Below are 6790 nucleotides of genomic sequence, written 5' to 3'. Positions count from 1 at the left end.
CTCTTGGTTGGGTAGTAAACCCCATTACACTGGAGCTGTATTTACTCTCTTGGTTGGGTAGTAAACCCCATTACACTGGAGCTGTATTTACTCTCTTGGTTGGGCAGTAAACCCCATTACACTGGAGCTGTATTTACTCTCTTGGTTGGGCAGTAAACCCCATTACACTGGAGCTGTATTTACTCTCTTGGTTGGGCAGTAAACCCCATTACACTGGAGCTGTATTTACTCTCTTGGTTGGGCAGTAAACCCCATTACACTGGAGCTGCATTTTCTCTCTTGGTTGGCCAGTAAACCCCATTACACTGGAGCTGTATTTACTCTCTTGGTTGTGTAGTAAACCCCATTACACTGGAGCTGTATTTACTCTCTTGGTTGGGTAGTAAACCCCATTACACTGGAGCTGTATTTACTCTCTTGGTTGGGTAGTAAACCCCATTACACTGGAGCTGTATTTACTCTCTTGGTTGGCCAGTAAACCCCATTACACTGGAGCTGTATTTACTCTCTTGGTTGGCCAGTAAACCCCATTACACTGGAGCTGTATTTACTCTCTTGGTTGGGCAGTAAACCCCATTACACTGGAGCTGTATTTACTCTCTTGGTTGGGCAGTAAACCCCATTACACTGGAGCTGTATTTACTCTCTTGTTTGGGTAGTAAACCCCATTACACTGGAGCTGTATTTTCTCTCTTGGTTGGGCAGTAAACCCCATTACACTGGAGCTGTATTTACTCTCTTGGTTGGGCAGTAAACCCCATTACACTGGAGCTGTATTTACTCTCTTGGTTGGGCAGTAAACCCCATTACACTGGAGCTGTATTTACTCTCTTGGTTGGCCAGTAAACCCCATTACACTGGAGCTGTATTTACTCTCTTGGTTGGGCAGTAAACCCCATTACACTGGAGCTGTATTTACTCTCTTGGTTGGCCAGTAAACCCCATTACACTGGAGCTGTATTTACTCTCTTGGTTGGGTAGTAAACCCCATTACACTGGAGCTGTATTTACTCTCTTGGTTGGCCAGTAAACCCCATTACACTGGAGCTGTATTTACTCTCTTGGTTGGGCAGTAAACCCCATTACACTGGAGCTGTATTTACTCTCTTGGTTGGGCAGTAAACCCCATTACACTGGAGCTGTATTTACTCTCTTGGTTGTGTAGTAAACCCCATTACACTGGAGCTGTATTTACTCTCTTGGTTGGGTAGTAAACCCCATTACACTGGAGCTGTATTTACTCTCTTGGTTGGGTAGTAAACCCCATTACACTGGAGCTGTATTTACTCTCTTGGTTGGCCAGTAAACCCCATTACACTGGAGCTGTATTTACTCTCTTGGTTGGCCAGTAAACCCCATTACACTGGAGCTGTATTTACTCTCTTGGTTGGGCAGTAAACCCCATTACACTGGAGCTGTATTTACTCTCTTGGTTGGGCAGTAAACCCCATTACACTGGAGCTGTATTTACTCTCTTGTTTGGGTAGTAAACCCCATTACACTGGAGCTGTATTTTCTCTCTTGGTTGGGCAGTAAACCCCATTACACTGGAGCTGTATTTACTCTCTTGGTTGGGCAGTAAACCCCATTACACTGGAGCTGTATTTACTCTCTTGGTTGGGCAGTAAACCCCATTACACTGGAGCTGTATTTACTCTCTTGGTTGGCCAGTAAACCCCATTACACTGGAGCTGTATTTACTCTCTTGGTTGGGCAGTAAACCCCATTACACTGGAGCTGTATTTACTCTCTTGGTTGGCCAGTAAACCCCATTACACTGGAGCTGTATTTACTCTCTTGGTTGGGTAGTAAACCCCATTACACTGGAGCTGTATTTACTCTCTTGGTTGGCCAGTAAACCCCATTACACTGGAGCTGTATTTACTCTCTTGGTTGGGCAGTAAACCCCATTACACTGGAGCTGTATTTACTCTCTTGGTTGGGTAGTAAACCCCATTACACTGGAGCTGTATTTTCTCTCTTGGTTGGCCAGTAAACCCCATTACACTGGAGCTGTATTTACTCTCTTGGTTGGGTAGTAAACCCCATTACACTGGAGCTGTATTTACTCTCTTGGTTGGCCAGTAAACCCCATTACACTGGAGCTGTATTTACTCTCTTGGTTGGGTAGTAAACCCCATTACACTGGAGCTGTATTTACTCTCTTGGTTGGCCAGTAAACCCCATTACACTGGAGCTGTATTTACTCTCTTGGTTGGGTAGTAAACCCCATTACACTGGAGCTGTATTTACTCTCTTGGTTGGGCAGTAAACCCCATTACACTGGAGCTGTATTTACTCTCTTGGTTGGGCAGTAAACCCCATTACACTGGAGCTGTATTTACTCTCTTGGTTGGCCAGTAAACCCCATTACACTGGAGCTGTATTTACTCTCTTGGTTGGGCAGTAAACCCCATTACACTGGAGCTGTATTTACTCTCTTGGTTGGGCAGTAAACCCCATTACACTGGAGCTGTATTTACTCTCTTGGTTGGGTAGTAAACCCCATTACACTGGAGCTGTATTTACTCTCTTGGTTGGGCAGTAAACCCCATTACACTGGAGCTGTATTTACTCTCTTGGTTGGGCAGTAAACCCCATTACACTGGAGCTGTATTTACTCTCTTGGTTGGGCAGTAAACCCCATTACACTGGAGCTGTATTTACTCTCTTGGTTGGGCAGTAAACCCCATTACACTGGAGCTGTATTTTCTCTCTTGGTTGGGCAGTAAACCCCATTACACTGGAGCTGTATTTACTCTCTTGGTTGGGTAGTAAACCCCATTACACTGGAGCTGTATTTACTCTCTTGGTTGGGCAGTAAAACCCATTACACTGGAGCTGTATTTACTCTCTTGGTTGGGCAGTAAACCCCATTACACTGGAGCTGTATTTTCTCTCTTGTTTGGGTAGTAAACCCCATTACACTGGAGCTGTATTTACTCTCTTGGTTGGGCAGTAAACCCCATTACACTGGAGCTGTATTTACTCTCTTGGTTGGGTAGTAAACCCCATTACACTGGAGCTGTATTTACTCTCTTGGTTGGGCAGTAAACCCCATTACACTGGAGCTGTATTTACTCTCTTGGTTGGGCAGTAAACCCCATTACACTGGAGCTGTATTTACTCTCTTGGTTGGGCAGTAAACCCCATTACACTGGAGCTGTATTTACTCTCTTGGTTGGGCAGTAAACCCCATTACACTGGAGCTGTATTTACTCTCTTGGTTGGGCAGTAAACCCCATTACACTGGAGCTGTATTTACTCTCTTGGTTGGGCAGTAAACCCCATTACACTGGAGCTGTATTTACTCTCTTGGTTGGGTAGTAAACCCCATTACACTGGAGCTGTATTTACTCTCTTGGTTGGGTAGTAAACCCCATTACACTGGAGCTGTATTTACTCTCTTGGTTGGGCAGTAAACCCCATTACACTGGAGCTGTATTTACTCTCTTGGTTGGGCAGTAAACCCCATTACACTGGAGCTGTATTTACTCTCTTGGTTGGGCAGTAAACCCCATTACACTGGAGCTGTATTTTCTCTCTTGGTTGGGCAGTAAACCCCATTACACTGGAGCTGTATTTACTCTCTTGGTTGGGTAGTAAACCCCATTACACTGGAGCTGTATTTACTCTCTTGGTTGGGCAGTAAACCCCATTACACTGGAGCTGTATTTACTCTCTTGGTTGGGTAGTAAACCCCATTACACTGGAGCTGTATTTACTCTCTTGGTTGGGTAGTAAACCCCATTACACTGGAGCTGTATTTACTCTCTTGGTTGGGTAGTAAACCCCATTACACTGGAGCTGTATTTACTCTCTTGGTTGGGCAGTAAACCCCATTACACTGGAGCTGTATTTACTCTCTTGGTTGGGTAGTAAACCCCATTACACTGGAGCTGTATTTACTCTCTTGGTTGGGTAGTAAACCCCATTACACTGGAGCTGTATTTACTCTCTTGGTTGGGCAGTAAACCCCATTACACTGGAGCTGTATTTACTCTCTTGGTTGGGCAGTAAACCCCATTACACTGGAGCTGTATTTACTCTCTTGGTTGGGCAGTAAACCCCATTACACTGGAGCTGTATTTACTCTCTTGGTTGGGTAGTAAACCCCATTACACTGGAGCTGTATTTACTCTCTTGGTTGGGCAGTAAACCCCATTACACTGGAGCTGTATTTACTCTCTTGGTTGGCCAGTAAACCCCATTACACTGGAGCTGTATTTACTCTCTTGGTTGGGCAGTAAACCCCATTACACTGGAGCTGTATTTACTCTCTTGGTTGGCCAGTAAACCCCATTACACTGGAGCTGTATTTACTCTCTTGGTTGGGTAGTAAACCCCATTACACTGGAGCTGTATTTACTCTCTTGGTTGGCCAGTAAACCCCATTACACTGGAGCTGTATTTACTCTCTTGGTTGGGCAGTAAACCCCATTACACTGGAGCTGTATTTACTCTCTTGGTTGGGCAGTAAACCCCATTACACTGGAGCTGTATTTACTCTCTTGGTTGTGTAGTAAACCCCATTACACTGGAGCTGTATTTACTCTCTTGGTTGGGTAGTAAACCCCATTACACTGGAGCTGTATTTACTCTCTTGGTTGGGTAGTAAACCCCATTACACTGGAGCTGTATTTACTCTCTTGGTTGGCCAGTAAACCCCATTACACTGGAGCTGTATTTACTCTCTTGGTTGGCCAGTAAACCCCATTACACTGGAGCTGTATTTACTCTCTTGGTTGGGCAGTAAACCCCATTACACTGGAGCTGTATTTACTCTCTTGGTTGGGCAGTAAACCCCATTACACTGGAGCTGTATTTACTCTCTTGTTTGGGTAGTAAACCCCATTACACTGGAGCTGTATTTTCTCTCTTGGTTGGGCAGTAAACCCCATTACACTGGAGCTGTATTTACTCTCTTGGTTGGGCAGTAAACCCCATTACACTGGAGCTGTATTTACTCTCTTGGTTGGGCAGTAAACCCCATTACACTGGAGCTGTATTTACTCTCTTGGTTGGCCAGTAAACCCCATTACACTGGAGCTGTATTTACTCTCTTGGTTGGGCAGTAAACCCCATTACACTGGAGCTGTATTTACTCTCTTGGTTGGCCAGTAAACCCCATTACACTGGAGCTGTATTTACTCTCTTGGTTGGGTAGTAAACCCCATTACACTGGAGCTGTATTTACTCTCTTGGTTGGCCAGTAAACCCCATTACACTGGAGCTGTATTTACTCTCTTGGTTGGGCAGTAAACCCCATTACACTGGAGCTGTATTTACTCTCTTGGTTGGGTAGTAAACCCCATTACACTGGAGCTGTATTTTCTCTCTTGGTTGGCCAGTAAACCCCATTACACTGGAGCTGTATTTACTCTCTTGGTTGGGTAGTAAACCCCATTACACTGGAGCTGTATTTACTCTCTTGGTTGGCCAGTAAACCCCATTACACTGGAGCTGTATTTACTCTCTTGGTTGGGTAGTAAACCCCATTACACTGGAGCTGTATTTACTCTCTTGGTTGGCCAGTAAACCCCATTACACTGGAGCTGTATTTACTCTCTTGGTTGGGTAGTAAACCCCATTACACTGGAGCTGTATTTACTCTCTTGGTTGGGCAGTAAACCCCATTACACGGGAGCTGTATTTACTCTCTTGGTTGGGCAGTAAACCCCATTACACTGGAGCTGTATTTACTCTCTTGGTTGGCCAGTAAACCCCATTACACTGGAGCTGTATTTTCTCTCTTGGTTGGGCAGTAAACCCCATTACACTGGAGCTGTATTTACTCTCTTGGTTGGGCAGTAAACCCCATTACACTGGAGCTGTATTTACTCTCTTGGTTGGGTAGTAAACCCCATTACACTGGAGCTGTATTTACTCTCTTGGTTGGGCAGTAAACCCCATTACACTGGAGCTGTATTTACTCTCTTGGTTGGGCAGTAAACCCCATTACACTGGAGCTGTATTTACTCTCTTGGTTGGGCAGTAAACCCCATTACACTGGAGCTGTATTTACTCTCTTGGTTGGGCAGTAAACCCCATTACACTGGAGCTGTATTTTCTCTCTTGGTTGGGCAGTAAACCCCATTACACTGGAGCTGTATTTACTCTCTTGGTTGGGTAGTAAACCCCATTACACTGGAGCTGTATTTACTCTCTTGGTTGGGCAGTAAAACCCATTACACTGGAGCTGTATTTACTCTCTTGGTTGGGCAGTAAACCCCATTACACTGGAGCTGTATTTTCTCTCTTGTTTGGGTAGTAAACCCCATTACACTGGAGCTGTATTTACTCTCTTGGTTGGGCAGTAAACCCCATTACACTGGAGCTGTATTTACTCTCTTGGTTGGGTAGTAAACCCCATTACACTGGAGCTGTATTTACTCTCTTGGTTGGGCAGTAAACCCCATTACACTGGAGCTGTATTTACTCTCTTGGTTGGGCAGTAAACCCCATTACACTGGAGCTGTATTTACTCTCTTGGTTGGGCAGTAAACCCCATTACACTGGAGCTGTATTTACTCTCTTGGTTGGGCAGTAAGCCCCATTACACTGGAGCTGTATTTACTCTCTTGGTTGGGCAGTAAACCCCATTACACTGGAGCTGTATTTACTCTCTTGGTTGGGCAGTAAACCCCATTACACTGGAGCTGTATTTACTCTCTTGGTTGGGTAGTAAACCCCATTACACTGGAGCTGTATTTACTCTCTTGGTTGGGTAGTAAACCCCATTACACTGGAGCTGTATTTACTCTCTTGGTTGGGCAGTAAACCCCATTAC

The sequence above is a fragment of the Oncorhynchus clarkii genome, unplaced genomic scaffold (genome assembly GCF_045791955.1).
Source record: "Oncorhynchus clarkii lewisi isolate Uvic-CL-2024 unplaced genomic scaffold, UVic_Ocla_1.0 unplaced_contig_5622_pilon_pilon, whole genome shotgun sequence".
In the NCBI taxonomy this organism is placed as follows: Eukaryota; Metazoa; Chordata; class Actinopteri; order Salmoniformes; family Salmonidae; genus Oncorhynchus; species Oncorhynchus clarkii.
This window is presented reverse-complemented; position numbering follows the sequence as displayed.